Raw genomic sequence first — 22,685 nt, 5'->3', positions numbered from 1 at the left:
TTATATCCAATAGTCACTTCTCAATTTCTTTCTCCTTGACCAGTGTAATGACACCTGGACTCCTCAATAAAATTCATCATGCCTTGCATTTGTATTACAATATATTTATATGCCTTTCTTGAGATTAAATGGATTTTAACAGTTATTTAAGTTCCTCCAAATGTTTTCTAATGTTACTGCATCAGCTCTTCTTACAGGAACAATTATTATGACAGAGAGACATCTTTTTTTCCTTATGAAGCTTTAAAGAGCAAAGCATGTATTTCCTTGTGTCAACCATGTGTACAGGTTTATTGGCAAAAGTTTTCATTGCTATGTTGCATTAGGGTGATTCTCGCCCTTACCATGGTGACTGACCCAGCATTTCTCTCTTGGCCATTAGGTGAAGATGGACGTCAATATTCACCCTTGTTTTTCCTGAAGCCCTTTTTCTCGTCACGGCAACAGAATGCACGTCATGTGGCCCTTGAAAATAAAACAGATTTCAATATTTCACCTAATGACTCTTTTGAACCAATATCTCCAGAATTCCATGGGAAAGAAGTCATCAGGTAACAAGGACGCATGTGATTTGCTACATCCATCACTTTGAACTTCAAATTTTAAAATAAATTTCTTTATCCTTTATTGTCTTATATTGTTGACAGTTACATTAGACAAAAACTGAGATTTTCACCCAAAAATGTAGTTATACAAAACCGCTCTCTGGACTCTCTTCTTGTATCTGTTATTTGTCTTCTCTAAACTTATTCTCATCCTCACTCATTTCTTCTCCTGGATTCATTTATTCACTTCATTTAGTATATTTTCCGTTTTTATCTCAATCTTTTAAAACTTCTCTTTTCTATTTCTTGCCTTTTCAAAGAGGATGAAAGAGTAGGAAAGAGGAAGAAAGAAAAGACCTAGAGTACTCACCAAGGGAATTGAGGAAGATGTGCCTTTTAGAATGTGCTTTGTTCATGTTGGTAACTTTTATTTCCAAATAAAAACATTTGAAGTCAGGGAGTGCAGTATCTTCACCTTTGTACTCCCTGCCAGAACTTCTTTGACTATTCAAGGCCCTTTGTGGTTCCATACAAATCTGATAAATTTTTGCTCTATTTATTTAAAATATGCCATTATTTTACAATGAGATTTTAATTTAATTACATTAAATCTGTATATTGCTCTTGGTAATATGGCTATTTTTATTGTTAATTTTTTAATCCATAAACATGCGATATCTTTGCATTTCTTTATGTCTTCATAAAAAAGTGGTTTTAAATTTTGTCCCAGATACTGTGTGTGCATGTGTGTGTGTGTGAGTAAAAACAGAGAGAGAGAGAGAGAGAGAGAGAGAGAGAGAAAGCAGGCAAGATGAAGGGAGGGAGAAAGAGAGACAGAGAGAGAATAAGAATTGTGATAAAATGTCGACATTTGGGTAATCTGGAAAAAGGGTACATGGGAATTTTTTATATTCTTTCTAAGTCAAATTATTTCAAAATAAAATAACTTTATAGTGAAAAAAAAACATAAGAAGAAACATCAACATTCCAGACTATTCAAATCTTGTTCATCCATCTGTGGCCAGAATATATCAGTCCTCTGTAAACTGTCTCATATTACTCCAGCTTACTAAACTTCAATAACCAATTCATTTTTTAATTTTAATCTGTTTCATATTAAGCTTTCATACTTGTATTTGCCCTAAGACCTAAGCCTTGTCTAAACTCCAGTAAATGAGCTCAGAGCAATGACTTTATTTGAGGTGTCTGTGCATTTATTTATCTCTTTATCACCTCACCCAACTGTAAGTACTACAGAATGCTGGTAAAATGAGATTAAAACATAAATGGAAAAATCTTCACAGTTCATAGTTAATGGAACCTGAATTGTTTAACAAAGAGATGAAAAATAAGAAACATAAATGTGATTCAGTCTCTGTAGTGTATATATATATACCTTATAAAATACCTAGAATTCTAGATCTGTAATAGCACCCAGCATGTTAAGTCCATTCCTATTACCATAGTCATTATAATAAAACCAATATCATCTTATGTTTATGAATATTTACCAAGAACCAAGGACTATGCATGCAAGATGAAATATTTTTCTCATCCTTCAACACAACTCTAAAGCTCTCATAATGTTCAGATAGCAAAAGTTGAACCTTACCAGAAATAAGTGCACTGGTTAAGGTAACAGAGCTACTAGATGTTACAGATATGAAGAGATCATTAGATATTATTGTAAAACTGATGCTCTCACTATTAATTATCTTAGCTTCTCTCTGTTACTCCACCTGACCTTGACTCAGTTAACAATAGATATCTCCAGTCTGAGTCAGTAGTTCACAATGGACCTTCAGTACTGGATGCCCATGTTGATTCTTGGCCTGGCTTCCTTGGCTTTGCAGTGTAGAGATAATCCTGGTTCTCCATACTAATGTCAGGTTGCCCCTCAATTGTTGAAATCATTAGATCTGGTGATGTGTTCCAAGCATAGGTAAATTATAAACTTCATAGATGAAGATAATGTGAAGCGCAGACTGTGAAGAAATATTCTAGCTGATACTCTGACACAAGCACAACTGCACAGGAGTTAAATCCACCATCTTCCTATACATTGAAGGGAAGATCCATCCATCACATCAATCAAGCCTAGAATTACCAAGTAAACATAATTGTAATAACCTGAAGTCTCTTCTTTTTTTTTCAGAATCATACATGTTACAAAGGAATATAAAGAAAAACCTGATAAAATAGGAGCTTTAAAAGGTAAACAAATAATAAATTTTAGTTATTATTTTGATATTAATGTTCTAACATTCATTTTTAATTTTTGGTTTGGTGAGCAATTACTGTTGGTCTTTCAGTTTTGAAATTAATTTTTAGCCACATAAAAATTATTTACAACACATCACTTCTACAGCATAGAAGTGAGAAAATAATTGAGTATGTATTTGAAGCATATAACGTGCAATGTTGAGGTACCCAAAGACTATTCTAGGTTTTCTACAAACTTAAATTTTTCTCCTATAATTTCAAAACTATTTTAGGTATTGCCATTTTTATTTTGTTCAAAAATATTATATACATTAAAGGATTTTTGTCCACATAGCTATTTATGGAACTATTAATCATCCTTCAATTCAATAAATATGAGTATCCACATACCGTATGCTGGACAATGTCAATGAACCTAGGAGTATAAGACATGTTTTCTGGCTTTAAAACAAGTAATTTTAGCCCTGGCCAGTTGGCTCAGCGGTAGAGCGTCGGCCTAGCGTGCGGAGGACCTGGGTTCGATTCCCGGCCAGGACACACAGGAGAAGCGCCCATTTGCTTCTCCACCCCTCCACCGCGCTTTCCTCTCTGTCTCTCTCTTCCCCTCCCGCAGCCAAGGCTCCATTGGAGCAAGGATGGCCCGGGCGCTGGGGATGGCTCTGTGGCCTCTGCCTCAGGCGCTAGAGTGGCTCTGGTCGCAACATGGCGACGCCCAGTCTGGGCAGATTATCGCCCCCTGGTGGGCAGAGCGTAGCCCCTGGTGGGCGTGCCGGGGGGATCCCGGTCGGGCGCATGCGGGAGTCTGTCTGACTGTCTCTCCCCGTTTCCAGCTTCAGAAAAATGAAAAAAAAAAAACAAGTAATTTTAAAATCTTAAAAGAAGATCAACACATGAATCTATAAAACAGGTATTTTTTTTATTTTGAGTTTGAAAACCTATTACGTTCATTTTTGAAAACACAGCCATTCTAGTAAATAAAAAGACAAATTTTACCTCCACAATAAATTTTTGGTTTCATTTCTTTTCTAATTCCTACCTCTTTTTCTTCTTTACTAATCTTTTTTCTTCCTAGATCTAATATTTGACGTATATGAAGGCCAAATCACTGCAATACTCGGTCACAGTAGAGCAGGAAAATCAACATTATTAAACATTCTTAGTGGGTTATCTGTTCCCACCAAAGGTAAGAAGGTTTTATTCCCTCAAAGTCAGGTTGACATATAAATCAGCTGATACTAAGTTCTGATCTTTAATCACAAACACAGATTTTCAGGGAAAAATGGAAGTTAATTTATAGTATTATTTTATAAAGGTAAGCAATATTGAATTGGTGTATATGGCATTTGAGTATTTCAGCATCATTATTTTCATTAGGTCCTTAGGTACCATTTGGGGTTCTAACTTGTATCAGTTAGCTTTTGCTGAACAACAAGCATCCTCAAAACCAATGGCTTAAAATAAAAATGTTTGTTTATTTCTTATGGTTCTGTGTATTGCGTTACAGTGTTTCCTGTCTAACTGAAGAGGCTGAGGCTAGGTATTTCAGCGTAGCCTCACTTACATATATGATGCTCCAGTAGGGACCATAGCATCTTTCTTACTATGTGGCCTTTCACCCTCCAGGAGGCTGGGTCAGGATTCTTCACTTGGTGATGTTCATTATCCCAGAAGCAGACAGAGGGAAATCCCAAGGTGGAGGCACTTCCCAGCCTCTGCTGATATCATATTTTCTAAAATTCCATCTATTGTAGAGCCACACCTAAGTGTGACAGGTAGATAAATTCAATATATCTTAATGGGAATAGCTGCAGAAGGGACCTTTCTTCCCCCGTATACCACACAACTTAAATGGAAACTCATAATGCCTGAATTCTGTAAACACTGAAGATAAAATCATAATGTAATTAAAAAATACATAATGATTCTCATTTAGAAAAATCTTAATTTAAGCATAATCTGATGTAAACTTTTCATCTTTGTTGTAGGTTCTGTCACTGTGTATAATAATAAACTTTCAGAAACAACTAACCTAGAGAATCTCAGCAAGCTCACTGGAGTTTGTCCACAAGCCAATGTACAATTTGACTTCCTCACTGTGAGAGAAAATCTCAGGCTCTTTGCTAAGATAAAAGGGATTCCGTCACAAGAAGTGGAACAAGAGGTACAGAAGTATATTAGCACTGATATATTGGTTAGAATGAGATCATTCACTCTATTTGTGTGGAGTTTTTATGCTTCATTTAATTATCTTTGTCCCAAAGCATTCTATGAAAGTTGGACAAAAATAATCTAACTTAGATAATATCTAACATGATGTATAATTTAAATATGCCAAGTATTACCTATAGGTTTAAATATAATAATTTATTTATTCCTCACAACAACTCTATGAGATAGGTACTATTATTATTCCCATTTTATATATGTAGAAACTGAGGTTCAAGAAGTATGTACTTGACCAAGACTATGCAGCTAGTTACTGTGGAGTGGTGAACAAATCTACTTAGTCTCGCTCAGTATCTATGCTTTTAATCATTACACTTTAAAGCCTTATATTTATAAACTTACAATTAAAAAAATAAAAAAGATTAGCCTGACCATATGGTGGCAGAGTGGATAGAACATCGGACTGGGATGCCAAGGACTCAGGTTTGAGACCCCAAGGTTGCCAGCTTGAGCGTGGGCTCATCTGGTTTGAGCAAAAGCTCACCAGCTTGAACCCTAGGTCGCTGCCTGAGCAAGGGGTTAATCTGTCTGCTGAAGGCCTGTGGTCAAGGCACATATGAGAAAGCAATCAATGAACATCTATGGTGTTGCAATGCACAACAAAAAAATAATGATTGATGATTCTCATCTCTCTGTTCCTGTCTGTCTATCCCTGTGTATATCTCTCTCTGACTTTCTCTCTGTCTCTGTAAAAAAAAAAAAAAAAAAAAAAGAATGGAATCTTGGTTTGTGACACCAATGTTGTCATTTGCTTAGATACAAAGAATTTTGCTGGAATTGGAAATGAAAAACATACAAGACATCCTTGCTCAAAACTTAAGTGGCGGACAGAAAAGAAAACTCACCTTGGGCATTGCCTTTTTAGGAGATCCTCCAGTAAGTCACACAAAATTTAGAGATGGATTCAAAGTTTTTAAATAAAACTTTTGGTAGTGATTCAAATGTTTTCTTTACAAAGGACATCTGTGATAAAATATTTATGATGAGACATTAAATATAAGAACAAAATCCTCACCACCCTGTCTTTTGAAATACAAATTATATGGTTTCCACATGTTTTCTGGAAGAACTATATATCTTGTTGGAAAACTCATTCATATACACCCCTCCTCTGTAGATTTTCCTACTGGATGAGCCAACTGCTGGATTGGATCCCTTTTCAAGACATCGAGTGTGGAACTTGCTGAAGGAGCAGAAAAGGAACCGTGTGATCCTCTTCAGTACCCAGTTCATGGATGAGGCTGACATCCTGGCTGGTAATTGATGGTTTCCTTTAAGTATCTGATGAAGACGTTATGAGATTTGAGAAATATGGATAATATGCTGAGCAACTATATTTTCTAACCCTGTCATCTTGCCATATTTGACCATTTGAAAAGCTGGTGATGATATGATGGGCCCCAGAGTCAAATTCCTAACTATTGCCATGAAGCTCCTAGAATTTTGTATAATTTGATTATACAGGGGCATGATCTACCAACAAACTTACTTATCTCAAAGTAAGTTAGAGTCCTTATTCAAAGGCATTATTCCTTTTACTCAAAATTGAAGTAAATCAGCTTGTAATATTCAAACAATGTCGATGTGTGACCCATTAAAATGTATAATATAATTATTCTGTATCTTAGCGGATGTGTCCATGTACCTCCTCTGACACTTTGGAAGAAAAACAACAGCCTGATGTATATAAATTAGATGCAAAAGTGTCTATTTCAATGAGTCTTTATGATGCCCTATGTTCAAAAATGTTGACCCTTCTGAATTAGCTTTGAAAAATACAAATAAAAGGAGAGAGAGACAGACAGAGAGAGAGAAAGAAGGTATTCGTAGACAAGAACCTGTCTTTTTTTGGGCAACTTCTTAACAAACTTTCTTCTTTGCTTCTTCCTTTCAGATCGGAAAGTGTTTCTCTCCAAAGGGAAGCTGAAGTGTGCAGGCTCATCTCTGTTTCTAAAGAAGAAATGGGGATTGGATATCACTTAAGGTAGAGCCACTGAAGGAGACGAGAGAATGAGGAATGGGCTGGAGGAAAGCATGATGCCTGAAGGAACACATTACAACACACTTACATCGTTAATAATAGCAATGTGTTATTAAATACACAGATGTTCATATATACATATACACAAGTACACACATGAAGATATATCTGGAAGATAAAGATATATAGATATAGAAATATGGAGTCACTATGAGTATATGAGAGCTATTGATTTGTAGATTTAGAGGCCAAGAATGTAAGATAACTGAACAAAAAGGTTTAAATAAATGTGATAGAAAATATACCCACAACACATTACTTGGTAAGAAAGGTGTGTAGGAAGCGAACTTTCTCGACTGACATTGCATTTCACAGCCTTATCAGTTTTCACCCAGGGTTTGACAAAATCTTCCAAGTAGGCTTCTTGTTTCTTCTCTTTCTCCCAGCCCCTCCTCTTCTTTTTTGTTCTTTCTCTCCTTTCTACCCTTTTCATTTTACATTTATCACTATTTTTAAATAGTAGCATATACTAGCTGTTATTTATGGATTGATAAAGAGAAAAGGTACTTATCATTATTGTGTTTAAATCTTTTACTTTATGAGGCAGAAAGACTGTTGTTACTTTTACTCTACAGAAGAAACTATAGACTCCCAAAGTTAATAATGGTAGAATCAAGAATTGAACCTGGATGGTTTTAATTTCAAAGCTCTCTACCTAGATCCACGTTTTTCCCCTCAAAGACAGAGAGAGAGTCATAGAGAGGGACAGACAGACAAGAAGTTAGAGAAAGATGAGAAGTATCAGTTTTTTGTTGCAGCTCTTTAGTTGTTCATTGATTGCTTTCTCTTATATATCTAGACTGGGGGGCTACAGCAGAGGGAGAGACCCCTTGCTCAAGCCAGTGACCTTGGGCTCTAGCCAGCAACCTTGGGCTTCAAGCAAGTGACTTTGGGCTCAAGCCAGCAACCATGGTGTCATGTCCATGATCCATGCTCAAGCCAGCGACCACAGGCTCAAGCTGGTGAGCCCACGCTCAAACCGAATGAGCTGCACTCAAGCCAGTGACCTTTGGGTTTTGAACCTGTGTCCTCTGCGACCCAGTCCAATGCTCTGTCCCTGCACCACCAACTGGTTAGGCTCTATATACATATTTTAAATTATTTTTTAGTTTTTATATTAATTAATCAGCTTGTAGCTGTCATTTATATAATCTATACCTTATTTTTTTAGAAAATTAAATTTAACAGTGTGACATTGATTAATAACTGGACATAGATTTCAGGCAAACATTACTGCATCATTTGAATAATCAATTATGTTGTAGGTACACTTTAAAAACTAAAAAAAAAAATTTTTTTTAAACCTATATGACAAAAACAAGACTAAGCAAACAAAAATTTCAATTAATTCATTTTATCTACCAAGTACCAAAATACATCACCAAATAATGTTTGTGTGGCCCACTACTATGACTCTAAAATCACCTCCATTACTCAATTCAATAACCTTTATTGAAAATAATATATTCATTGTTCTTTCCACATGCCATATACTGGCCAACGTTTCTCATTGTTTGAAATTATTTTCTGAGTCTGTAATTTTCTTGAACCTATTTCAACCTGTTCATGTCCTACAGATTTATGTAACTGCCACCTCACATAACCTTTATCTATCTTACATCCCTGTGTATTTTCTTGATTTTGTAAAGTACTTTCTTTTCATCTTTTCTGGGAAATTAAATGAATTCTCTGAAACTCAGTTTTCTCACTTACAAAGTAGGAGTAATAATTCTTATTTGCAAGTAAAAGATACAAACAAATAAAGGAGAGGATGACCCACACATTACATGGTAACACCACATATTCTCAAAATAAAGAATGCTGGGTCAGGGATCCCAACGAATTTCTGAGTCTCCGTGACAATAATTTGCGTAATTGCTTTATTTCTCCTTCTGAATCAGGATCTGCAAACTATGATTTGTAAACCAAGTCCAGCCCACTTTCTGTTTTTGTAAAGTTGGAACATAGCCACTCCCATTTGTTGAGCTATTGGCCATGGGCTGCTCCCATGCTACAGTGGCAGTGTTGAATAGTTGCAACAGAGCTCTATCGGCCTGAAAAGCCTAATATATTTCCTATCTAGCTATCCACAGAAGAGGTTTGCTGATCTCCTCTTCCTAGCTATAAGCTTGTATTGTTCATGCAGTCCTCTCCAGTGCCCAGCGCAAGCTCCTTCAAGGGGCCAGGAAAAGTTTCATGAATTGACAGAATCATCTTAGGGAAAGATTATGGTATATTTTTTTTGTTTCATTCTCTCAATGGATTCCACTGCTTCTGAAAATGGCACTTTTCTTATATGTTCAAAATAATAAACTTGATTAATTTAGTCAAGAATGTGATTAAATAAAATAACTACCATTTTTAAGAGATTGTTAAGTGCAGATATCACTAATATTAACTTAGTAGAACCCTAGATGTTAGCAATCATTATTCCACTTTACTAATTATGAAGTGGTTCAGATAAGTGGACAACACATTTTAAATGAAAAAAAAAAAAAAACAAGTTTCAAAGTCATTACTGTATTCCATCTACTGTATACATTAAAACCTTGATAAACAGATTTTTTTTACATTGGTCATTTGACATCTGTAGACTGATTTCTCAATGATGCTTTGTTCTTAGTCAAAGTTGTAAAGTTAACACTGGAAAGAAAATGAATAATTAGCGATATCACTGTTCAGATCCCATTCAGATTTATCCATGGTTAGTTCTTATCTATAACCTTGTTTCCTCATAGCAGTTACCACTATGGGTAGCTATTTTACTTACCCATTTGTTTACTTCAATTCTTTCTGTCTCTCTCATTAGAAATTAACCTTCATACAATCAGGACAATGCTGTTTTATTTACCATTGTGCCCTCTTCATTTAGCATAATTTCTGTAGCATACTAAGAATTTAACAAATTTTCATTGGTTGGCTAAATTGAATACCTGAATCTGTTTGTGTGTATGCATTTCAAAGCCCCTTCTTCTTGCCTAATATAACAATCTTATATAACCACATTAACTCCCTTGGAAAAATTTAAATCATTGTCCACCTCATACTGTCCTCACATTGCTTTATTGTGTCCCTAACATCTGTTATCTGTAGCTCTTCTCCCCTTACGGACCTAAGTCAATAGTGATCTTCTCTGGGAATCATCTCTGAATAACCTGATCAGTAATCCTGGTTAGTTCACTCTTTGCTTTCAACCATTACATGTCTTTAATCTGATTTTTATTGTCCTCTTATTTTATCTTTGGGTGACCTATTCTAGGATTAGATTTTATTTGATATTTTCTTGTCTCACAGAGACAATATTTTATTTGAGATTTTCTTGCAATTGTAAATGATGTCAAATAACATGTATCTTTTTTTTAACACCAGTTTGCAGTTGACTGAAATGTGTGTTAAAGAAAAACTAACATCCCTCATTACACAGCACATCCCTGATGCCAAATTATCAGCAGAAAGTGAAGGAAAACTTGTCTACACGTTGCCTTTGGAAAGCACAAATAAATTCCCAGGTAATGTCCATGAATATCATGGAATGAAATACATAAATGTTATTCATAATAATAATATCAGTGATAATTATTACAACTAACACTGAGAGCTTACAATATGCTCAGGTATTTAACACATGATGTACAATAACTAGATTATTTTACCAACAGTGGAAAATATTATATTCTAATTGTTGTATTATGCCTGGGCATTTTGGGAGCTTTTTTAGTTCTTTATTCCCTTCAAGAATACAGCTGAATATTCTAGTATTCATAACTGTGTATGAACATAAATGGTTGAAAACCTCTGTCTTAACTGTTATGTTAAACAATCCCATGATAAGACTTGTTTCATTGACAAATCTTTTGTGATGGGGTGAGGAAGGAGAGAGAGGGGGTAGGGGGAGGGGAGGGGCACAAAGAAAACCAGATAGAAGGTGACGGAAGACAATTTGACTTTAGGTGAGGGGTATGCAGCATAATCAAATGTCAAAATAATCTGGAGATGTTTTCTCTCAACATATACACCCTGATTTATCAATGTCACTGCATTAAATTTAATAATAATAAAAAATCTTTTGTGGCAGCTCTGGGTTTTTCTGGCAAGTAATGAAAAGTATCAAGATCTGTTTTGAATTCTCCATTAGGTGAATAGTACAGCTTCATTACCTCAGGGTCAGTTTCAGGGCACTTATCTTGTTCCTTTGTTTGGAACATATTTGACTGATAAATTTTTGTATTCCTTGACTGTTTATGTTGATGTATGCATGTTAGATAAAACAGGCACCTCTCTCAGTATCACAGACTGGCTTTGTGCAGGATATTCCCATCCATCATCCTGAAAAGAGATGCTAAGGGCCTCTATGGACTCTTTGGTTCCCTAAGGAGAAGCAGACAACTGTAGATTTTGCCAGGTCTCTACATAATGAGCTAGGGATATGAGCTGTGGCATAATGTCAACTATAATAATCAAGATTGTGGAGTATGGCAGCCTGATAGACAGATAGCCAAAACAGAATTAAGTCTGGCGAGGAATTGGAAATAATTTATCACTTATACATGGCTGATTGGAATATAAATGAGCACCATGACTCTGGAAAATAGTTGGCAGTTTCTTGAAAACAGAAAACCTGCAGATACCATTCAACCAAGTACTTGCACACTGAACATTTATCCTGAAGATGTGAAAACATGCTCACATGAATACTTGCCCACAATTGTTTGTTACAGTTTTATTTGGAATAGATAGTCCTGAAACAACTCAGTTGCTCTTAATGAGTGAATGATTAAATTAAGTGGGTACATCTGTCATGTGCAACATCACTCAACAGTAAAAAGCAAGGGGCTACTCACTTTTTATGCAACAACCTGAATGAATACTCAGAAATCAGACTAAGTAGTAAAAGCCAATCCTGAAAGGTTACATATTGTATGAGTCAATTTATATCACATTCTTGAAAATACAAAATTATAAAAATGGAGAACAGATTAAGAGTTTCCATGGTCAGGAGGAGATTTGGTCTGGAGAGTTTGTGGCTTCTAATTACTAGCATGATCATGGTGATAATGGCAATGTTTTAGATATTTTTAAAATTAATTTCAGAGAGAAAGAAAGGAGAAGAGAGAGAGAAACATAGATTTGTTGTTCCACTTATTTATGCATTCAATGGTAGGTTCTTGTATGTGCCCTGATAGGGAATCAAACCATCAACCTTAGCATATAGGACTATACTCTAACCAACTGAGATAGCAGCCTAGGCTTTTATTTTGTTTGTATTAGTGTTAATACCCTGTTTGTGATATTGTATTGTGGCTCTTCAGACATTAAAATTGAAGGAAAATAGAGTAAGCAGATCTCTCTGTATTATTTTTTACTACTGCATGTGAATCTAATATTATCTCAAAATAAAGAGTTTCATTTAAAAAGAAAATAATGGTCCAGGAGATGGCGATGGAATAGGTGGATGTTCCCAATCCCACCTGCCAGAACCAAAGTGGATTACAACTTTAATTGGGACCAGTGATCTTAAAAACTAACTTTGGACTAAACTAAGAGGAATCAATCTATAACGAAGGATAACTGAAGAAACCATACGAAGACTGGTAGGAAGGGTGGAGATGCGGAAAGGGCGGCCCCACTCCCAGGAGTGAGCAGCAGGCAGCCCAGAGGGACTCTCACAGCAGTGTAGGTAGCCTGGAGAGTTGTGGGTCCTCAGTTTCAGGACTGGAACCCCAGTCTAGAATCCCAGAGACTAGAAGAGGCAAATGGACAGTATTTAGCTGAGAGAAAAGCTGGGTTACTGTTTGTGAGACAGAGACTGAACTCTCAGACCCAGTCTCTGTCTTAAAACAACTATGCAAAAAAACCTTGTTCACTTCCACTTACCCAGGGCTTAGGTAGCAGAGAGTGCTAAGAGGACTGAACTTGCAAGAGGAAATATCAATAGTAATCTTGGAAGCACAGGGAGAAACATTCTGGGAGACAGCCAACCTAAACCCTGTGCTGCTGAGTCACTCCCCAAATCTAAATTGACCATTTTTACTGGGAGAAGCAATGCCAGGAAAGGGAAGCAATTACCCTACCCACCAGAGGCTCACCTATTCCAGTCAGAGAAAAGAGTCACTTAAAAGCAGTGGACAAGTCAGGGACACAGGTTTTGAATGCTGAGGTCGGGGCTATACCACCCTCCAAGCAATCCCTGAAGGTGGGTGGGCCCGGCTGTGATTACTGTGCCCTTGTGGAGGCAAAGGCCATGCCCAATACACGTGCCTGCTCACAAGATCACGGTGGTAGCTAGCAAGGCAGGCCATGTGACACTGGTGGCAGTCTGTAAGGCGGGTCACACATTCAGCAGGTGCCGGTGCCAAAATGCCTGAGGAGGTAGCAGCAGGGGTGACAGCAGGCAGCGGGCAGACCACAACTCAGAAACATGGAGGCCACACCCATTGGTCAAGTGTAGATAAAAGGCAGCCTAGAAATGCAGCTGATCTTTGCAATGGCACCTGGACCCAGCAGAGGCTGCCACAAATTCTAGATCTCCTCTCACTCCAAGAAGGTTGCTAAGGGCCACTCATAGGCAGTGACCCCACAGGTCTGTGCCAGGTTCAGGCAGGGGGGTCCATGGCTGGCATTTACAGTGCCCAGATATGGAGAGTATCAGCTCAGGACCTAACAACACTTGTTAGAGTGGTATCATAAGGAAGGGCTCCTCACACCTGTCCAAGCTAAGGCACAGAAAACGCTGACACAAACAGCAAAAAGAAAAGCAGCAAATAGCCCACTGCAGATTTCAAACAACAGCTGATGCCAACCCAAAAAGAACTGGAAATAACACACCTAAAAGCTAGAGGAAGACAGCACCAACCCTATATTCAGCTATCTGCACAAACAGCACCCCCAAAGGAGCTGTCTATACATAGACAAAATGGGAAGGCAGAGAAATGCAATAAAAATGAATCAACAAGAGAAATCCCCCAAAAAAGAACTGAATGAGATGAAAATAACCAACATACTGGATGCAGAGTATAAGATAATGATTTTTAGGATGCTCAAGGATCATAGAGCAACAATGGATGGAAATAATGAGCACCTAAATAAAGAGATAGCAAGCATCAAAAAGGACACTGAAATCATAAAAAAGAATCAGACAGAAATAACAATATACACTATCAGAAATGAAGACTACACTAGATGGAATTAACAGCAGGCTGGATGAAGCAGAGGATTTAATCAGTGATTTAGAGGACAAGATAAACTAAAGCACAGAATCAGAACAGCAAAAAGAAAAGAGGCTCAAGATGGCTGAGAAAACTCTAAGAGAGCTCTGTAACAACGTGAAGAGAAACAACATCTGCATGATGGGTGTATCTGAAAGAGAAGAGAAAGAACAAAGGATAGAGAACCTGATTAAAGATACCATAACTTAAAACTCCCCTAAAAAGATGAATAAAAAAGACACAAGATCAAGAAGCAGAGAGAATCCCAATTAGATGAATCCAAAGAGACCTACACAGGACACATCATAATTAAAATACCAAGGATAAGAGATAAGGAAAGAATAAAGCTGCTAGAGAAAAGCAGTCAATCACCTACAAAGGAGCCTCCATAAAGACGACACCTACTTTTCAACAGAAACACTTGAGGCCAAAGGGAATTGCAAGAAATATTCAAAGTAAAGCAAAACAAGAGCCTACAATCAAGACTTCTTTATCCAGCAAAGGTATCATTTAAAATTGAAGGAGAAATAAAAAGCTTCCCAGAAAAAAAAAGAAAAAAACAATCAAACCAATGCTGCCAGAAAAGTTAAGGGGTTTGTTGTAAATAAAACAAGGAGAATAAATAAATTCTAGGAAAAGAGTAATATAGATTTCAAGAATAAAATGGCAATAAACAACTACATATCAATAATAACATTTTTAAATATAAGTGGATTAAATACTCCAATCAAAAGACATAGGGTAGCTGAGTGGATAAGAAAACAGGACTCATACATATGCTGTCTACAAGAGACCTACATCAAAATGAAAGATACATATAGACTGAAAGTAAAAGAACGAAAAAAATATTTCATGAAAATGGAAATGAAAAAAAAGGTGTGGGAGCAAAACTTATACCAGAAAAAATATACTTTAAAACAAATACTAAATTAAAGGATAAAGAATGTCATTACATAATGAGATAGAGAGCAATCCAACAGGAAGAGACAACTATTATAAATATCTATGCACCTAATGTAGGAACACCTAAATGTATAAAGCAGACTCTGATGAACATAAAGGGTGAAATCAACAACAATACTATAATAGTAGGGGATTTCTAAACCCCACTAACATCAATGGATAGGTCCTCAAAAAATAAAATTAACAAAGAAACAATGGAATTAAGGGACACACTAGATCAACTTGATTTAATTGATATCTTCAAAACATTTCACCCCAAAGCAGCAGAATATACATTCTTTTCAAGTGCTCATGGTACATTCCCTAGGATAGAAAACATGTTAGGGAATAAAATGAGCCTCAGTAAATTTAGGAAGATTGAAATCATATCAAGCATCTTCTCTGAGCACAATGGCATGAAACTAGAAATCAACTACAATAGGAAAACTGAAAAACACTCAAACACTTGGAAACTAAACAGCATGTTATTATATAACAAATGGGTCAACAATGAGATCAAGGAAGAAATAAAAAATTTCTTTGAGACAAATGAAAATGAACATACAACAATTCAAAATTTATGGGTAAGAAAAAGCAGTCCTGAGAGGAAAGTTCATAGCATTACAGGCATATCTTAAAAAGCTAGAAAAAGCTCAAATAAACAACTTAACCATGAAACTAAAAGAACTAGAAAAAGAACAGCAAGTGAAGCCCAGAGAAAGTAGAAGGAATAAAATAATAAAGATCAGAGCAGAAATAAATGACATAGAGGCTAAAAAAACAATATAGAGGATCAATAACACCAAGAACTGGTTCTTTGAAAAGATAAACAAGAATAATAAGCCTGTAACCAAATGCACCAACAAAAAATGAAAGAGGACTCAAATAAATAAAATTAGAAATGAGACTGGAGAAGTAACAACTGGCACAGCAGAAATACAAAATAATGTAAGAAAATACCGTGAAGAACTGTATGCCAAAAAATTAGACAACCTAGGGAAAATGGACAAATTCCTTGAAACATATATAATATTTTAAAAATCAATCAGGAAGAATCAGAAAACCTAAATAGACTGATTTCAACAAATGAGATCAAAACAGTTATCAAAAATTCCCAACAAACAAAAGCCCTTGGCTAGATGGCTTCACTGGAAAATTCTACAAAATATTCAAAGAAGTAACTCCTGTCATTTTTAAGCTATTACAAAAAATTCAAGAGGAGGGAAGATGTCCAAGCTCTTTTTATGAGGCAAGTATAATCCTAATTTTAAAACCACGTAAAGACACTACAAAAAAAGAAAACTATAGGCCAATATCCCTGATGAATTTAATTGCTAAAAATCTCAGCAAAATATTAGCAAACAGGATCCAGCAATACATGAAAAAAAAATCATACATCATGATCAAGTGGAATTTATTCTGGGGAGGCAAGGCTGTTACAATATTTGCCAATCAATGAATGTGATTCGTTACATAAAAAAAGGAAGGATAAAAATCACATGATTACGCCTGACCAGGCGGTGGTGCAGTGGATAGAGCGTTGGACTGGGATGCGGAGGACCCAGGTTCAAGACCCCAAGGTCACCAGCTTGAGCGTGGGCTCATCTGGTTTGAGCAAGGCTCACCAGCTTGCACCCAAGGTCGCTGGCTTGAGCAAGGGGTTACTTGGTCTGCTGTAGCCCCATAGTCAAGGCATGTATGAGAAAGCAATTAATGAACAACTAAGGTGTCGCAATGAAAAACTGATGACTGATGCTTCTCATCTCTCTCCATTCCTGTCTGTCTGTCCCTGTCTATCCCTCTCTCTGACTCTCTCTCTGTCTCTGTAAAAAATTAAAAATAAAAAAAAAGTTTAAAAAAAATCACATGATTATATCAATAGATGCAGAAAAAGCATTTGATAAAATTCAACACCCATTTATGATCAAAACCCCCAGCAAAGTGAAAATACAGGGAGTATACCTCAACATGATAAAACCCATCTATGACAAACCCACAGCCAACAGTGTCCTCAATGGGCAAAAATTAAAAGCAATCCCCTTAAGATCAGGATCAAGGCAGGGGTGCCCCCTTTTACAACTCTTATTCAACATAGTTCTGGAAGTCCTAGTCACAGCAATCAGACAAGAAGAAGTGATAAAAGGCATCCAAATTGGAAAAGAAGAATAAAACTACCAATATTTGCTGATGACATGACTCAGTACATAGAAAATCCTAAAATCTCCATCAAAAAACTACCGAACTTGGTAAATGAATTTAGCAAGATGGCAGGATATAAAATTAATATTCAGAAATCAAAGGTATTTTTATAAACCTACAATGAACTGTCTGAAAGAGAAATTTGAAAACAATCCCTTTCACTATTGCAACAACAAAAAAATGAAGTACCTTGGAGTATATTGAACCAAGGAGGTTAAAGACTTGTTCTCGGAAGATTATAAAATATTGATAAAAGAAATCAACAAAGATACAAACAAGTAGAAGCATATTCCGTGTTTGTGGATAAGAAGAATAAACGTCATTACATTGTCTATATTACCTAAAGCAACCTATAAATTCAATTCTTATTAAAATAACAATGGCATACTTTAAAGATATAGAACAAATATTTCAAATTTTATATGAAATAAAAAAAAAAACAAAACAAAACACGAATAGCCTCAACAATCTTGAAAAAGAAGAATAAAGTGTGTGGTATCACACTTCCTGAAATCAAGTTATACTTTAAGGTCATTGTACTCAAAACAGCTTGGTACTGGCTTAAGAACAGGCATATAGACCCTTGGAAAAGAACAGAGAACCCAGAAATAAACCTACACCTTTATGTACAATTGATATTTGACAAAGTAGGTAAAAGCATACAATAGAGTAAAGACAGAATCTTTAACAAATGGTGTTGGGAAAATCGGACTGGTACTTGCAAAAAAATGAAACTAGACCATCAACTTACACCATTCACAAAAATAAACTCAAAATGGATAAGACTTACACATAGATCATGAAACCATAATCATCTTGAAAAACAACGTAGGCAGTAAGCTCACCGACATCTCTCACAGCAATATATCATATTTGCTGATATAGCTCCACAGGAAAGTGAAATAAAGGACAGAATGTACACATGGGATTATATCAAACTGGAAAGCTTTTACACAGCTAAAGACAATAGGAACAAAATAAAAAGACAAACCAAAGAGTGGGAGAATATATTCGACAATACATTTGATAAGGAGTTAATAACAAAAATTCATAAAATACTTGTAAAACTCAACATCAGGAAGGTAAAAAATCCAATAATAAAATAGGCAAAATAAATGAATAGACACATCTCCAAAGAGGATATAAACATGGCCAATAGCGCTATGAAAAAATGTTCAATATCACTAATCATTAGAGAAATGCAAATTAAAACTACAATGAGATACCACCTCACACCTGTAAGAATGGTGCTCATTAACAAAACAACACTTAATAAGTGCTGGTGAGGATGTGGAGAATACTGAACCCTCCCACACTCCTGGTGGGAAAGCAGACTGGTGTAGCCACTGTTGAAATTTGTATGGAAATTTCTCAAAAAATTAAAAATGGAACAGCTTTTTGACCCAGCTATCCCACTTTTAAGAATATATCCTAAAATACCAAATCACTGATTCAAAAGAAGTAATGCACCACCATGTTTATTGCTGCATTGTTTAAAATAGCTAAGATTTGGAAACAGCCCAAGTGTCCATCAGTGGATGAGTGGATTAAAAAGTAGCGGTACCTATACACAATGGAATACTATGCGTCTGTGAAAAATAAGGAAATCTTACCTTTTGCGACAACATGGATGGATCTGCAGACTATTATGCTAAGTGAACTAAGCCAGGCAGAGAAAGAAAAAATATCATATGACCACACCCGTTTGAGGAATCTAATGAACAAAGTGAACTTCGGAAAGAAATAGAGGCAGAGGCAGGATCAAAGGGACCAGAGAGAAAGCAGACAGAGGGAAAGCGGAGGAAAGGATGCGATCAGAAAAGGAAAAGAGATTAGAGAAACTATATTTACATAACACAGCGTTATAGAGAGCAGAACAGCAAATCGTGAAGGGAAGGAGGGAAGGCATTAGGGGGAGATGGCAAGGGGGCTCTCGAGGGGAACACGGGGGTTGGAGGGAAATATATTTGGTAGGTCACTTGAATTTATGTAAACACAATAAATTAAAAACAATAAAAATTTAAAAAAACCAATTAGCACAAAAATATAAAAGTAAAAGAAAAAATTACTAGTTATATCTATTTCCTGGTAATGGTACCGGATGAGGGCCTGCACTAAGTGGTTGAAATAATTAACCTTATCTTATGTATGTGCAACAAAAACACAAAAATTACCCTCATCGATTTATTCAAATATATATTTCATGGAAACAACACAAGGGTTCCCTACAACCATCAGGCAGAGTGTTATCAAACATTAATATTAATGTGTTTCTACTATAGTTATAATTTACAGGAGGTTCATATCATTTTAGGGAAAAGGAAGAATGACAACACTCAGTAGCAGTTTAAATCTTCTATACACAGTGCTCTAATCAAGACAGAAAACTTTTACATAGATCTCATTTTGGGTGGTGAACACACAGTGCAATATACAGATGATATATCAGAACTCCACAACTAAAATCTGTATGATTTTATTAACCAATGTCGAATAAATAACCAAACTCGAATAAATTTAATTAAAAAACAAGAAAGACAGAAAGCTTTTAGTGTGTCCTTTTGCTCAGGGAGAAGCCCCAGGTTGAAGTCACAGGACTTCTGTCATCATACTAGGATTTATAATTGGCTTTTATTTAAGCTTAATTTAATTAAATATAATTTAAATTTATGCAGACAAAAACATTGCTCCCTCCTTTAAGAATAAAAACAATGCAAAAGTATTATTGGTGAATGAACTAAAAAAAAAGGATACAGAATTGCTAGAGAGACTACTGTCACAATTTCCTACCATGCCACCAAAGTTCTGAGTAGTTCCTCATTCTGTATCTGAGATCTTGTAAATTTTTCTTCCATAATCAAAAGCAGAAATTTAAAAAACCTTTTATCTTTTGTACTTCCTTTGACATATATGTACGGAACTGAAGAACATTCCACACAATCCAACCAATTCTCACAAAAATAGATCTATCCCTATTTTGGCTCCCATTTTTATGTGTTTTCTGGAAAAGACTCAATTAATGGGGCTTGAAATTGAAAAGAATCTGAAGTTCCACTATTAATAAAACTTTAAAAACAAGACAGAAAAAAACTAAAATGGAATTTTAATAGAAATATAAGTAAATATAAATTATTATTTAATCGAAAGTTAATGTATGGGCTATAACACAATATGAAATGAAAAGTGATATATAGATTTGAAGAATGTTTCAAAAGTTCTGCTCAGTTCACCTGTGATTTATTCTCATTTTGATTTGCTACTCTGTGTGTGTTTTTTTTAGAACTTTATGAGAATTTTGATCTCTGTCCAGACCTGGGTATTGAGAATTATGGTGTTTCCATGAGAACTTTGAATGAGGTGTTTCTGAAATTAGAAGGAAAATCAATAATTGAAGAACAAGGTAAATAAAATGAATGGCATGAAAATTATCATGTGAATGTATTCAGAACACCTAGTGCTGTGTATACAGCAAGAAAACACCGTTCCAAAGACATGGTTACAAAATATGAGGTTCCATGATTAAGGTCGTTCTCGGGCAAGAATATATTAAGGCAAAATGCATCCCTGTCACATTTGTTACCTCCACTGACACTATTGCCTTGATATTAAAGATGGCCCAGTTTCTTCTGCCCAAAGCTCATAACCCTCATCGTATCCCATTTTCCAAGAGCGATTTCAGACAAAACATTTATTCTAAATCTCTCTCTCCAAGCATTCTGAATATGCCTGCTGCTCTCCGTTTCTGATGAGAAGTCAGGTGTAGATCTTTCTGAGGATTTCTTTAAATGATGAGTTGTTTTTCTCCTGCTGCTTTCAAGATTGTCTTTCTGTCTTTGGTTTTGACAATTCAGTTATGATGTCTTCAGGTGTGGACCTCCTTCATTTATTCAATTTGACATTCAATGAGCTACATGTATGTATACATTTATGCTAGAGTTTCTCATCACATTTGGGAACATTTCAGCCACTGCCTTATTTCCCCATGTATAAAAAGCACCCATTTTTGAAAAATTTGGAGACTAAAAACTGAGTGCATCTTATACAGTAGTTGTAGATGTTTTTAATTGCATTTCCTGCTTTTTAATGCAGAGTAGTAGTTGTATTAATTTTATGATGAGTAAAACTTGAGTTCAATAACATTATATAATACATTTCTTTCAAATTTTGGGCCCTAAAATTAAGGTGCTTCTTATGCATAGGAGCATCTTAAAAATGGACAATGTGATATTTCTTCATCTATGCTTTCTGTCCTTTCTCTCTATACTGTCCATTATTGTATGTGGTGTAACTGTTAGTATGTTGATATTGTCTCACATTTCTATTAAATTTTTTTTCTGATTCTTTTTTTTTTCTGTTCCTTAGATTTAATAATCTAATTTTGTCTTTTGTCATGTTTACTAACCATCTCTTCTACCAAATGAAATCTGTTGAGCTTTTATTTTTTTAAAAATTTATTCTGTTATACTTTTTAAATAAAAAAATTACTATTTGGTTATTTTCAATAACTTTTAAATCTTTGATGATATTCCAAATTGATGAGACATATTGTTATAATTGAGGATGTCCAAGTGAGGTGTGCAATGTAAAATGACTTGTGAATTTCCTAAATATTGTTATTGACATTACAACTTTTAGTGTAGTCATAAAACATATGATTTAAAAATCTTTTAAATTTATTGACACTTGTTGAACCAGGATTTTATCTATTTTGCTGAATATGACTCATCCATTTAACAACATTTATACACACATACATATAAATACATATATATGTATGAGTTTATACAAATGCATACATGTAAAATACATATATAATTTCTGTTGCGTGAAGACTTGTATAAATTTCTATTTGGTCTAGTTGGATGATGGTGCTATTCAAATATTCTGTGCCCTTACTGGGTTTTTGTTTTATTGTGTTTTGTCTACGTTTTCTATCAATTACAAGTGAGGGATAGTAAAATCTCCGACTATAATTCTAGTGTGTCCATTGTTGTCCTTTCCCCACTTTAGTTCAGTGTCTCCTCCATGCACTTGGACCTGTTATTATGAACATTCACGTTTCAGATTAGCATGTCTTCCTGGTTGCCTTTATGATCATAATAAAAGATCCTTTATAAAGCCTGGCAATGACAGTTATCCTGAAGCCCAATTGCCCCAAATTAATAAACTTACTTTAATTTTAATGTAATTTGTAATTGCCACTTTAAAAAATAGGTTTCAAATTTTTGTGCTTTTAATTTACAGTGCATTTCTTGTAAACAGCATGTAGTTGAATTCTGCTTTTTAATTTATTTTACAAGGTTT

General features: G+C 35.4%; 1 pseudogene; it reads left to right on the top strand.

Annotated features, from left to right (window-relative positions):
• Positions 1–22,685, top strand: part of LOC136406692 (ABC-type organic anion transporter ABCA8-like) — a 328,883-nt pseudogene that overhangs the window by 248,435 nt on the left and 57,763 nt on the right.

This window comes from Saccopteryx leptura, chromosome 5 (genome assembly GCF_036850995.1).
Source record: "Saccopteryx leptura isolate mSacLep1 chromosome 5, mSacLep1_pri_phased_curated, whole genome shotgun sequence".
NCBI classification, from domain to species: Eukaryota; Metazoa; Chordata; class Mammalia; order Chiroptera; family Emballonuridae; genus Saccopteryx; species Saccopteryx leptura.
This window is presented reverse-complemented; position numbering and strand designations above follow the sequence as displayed.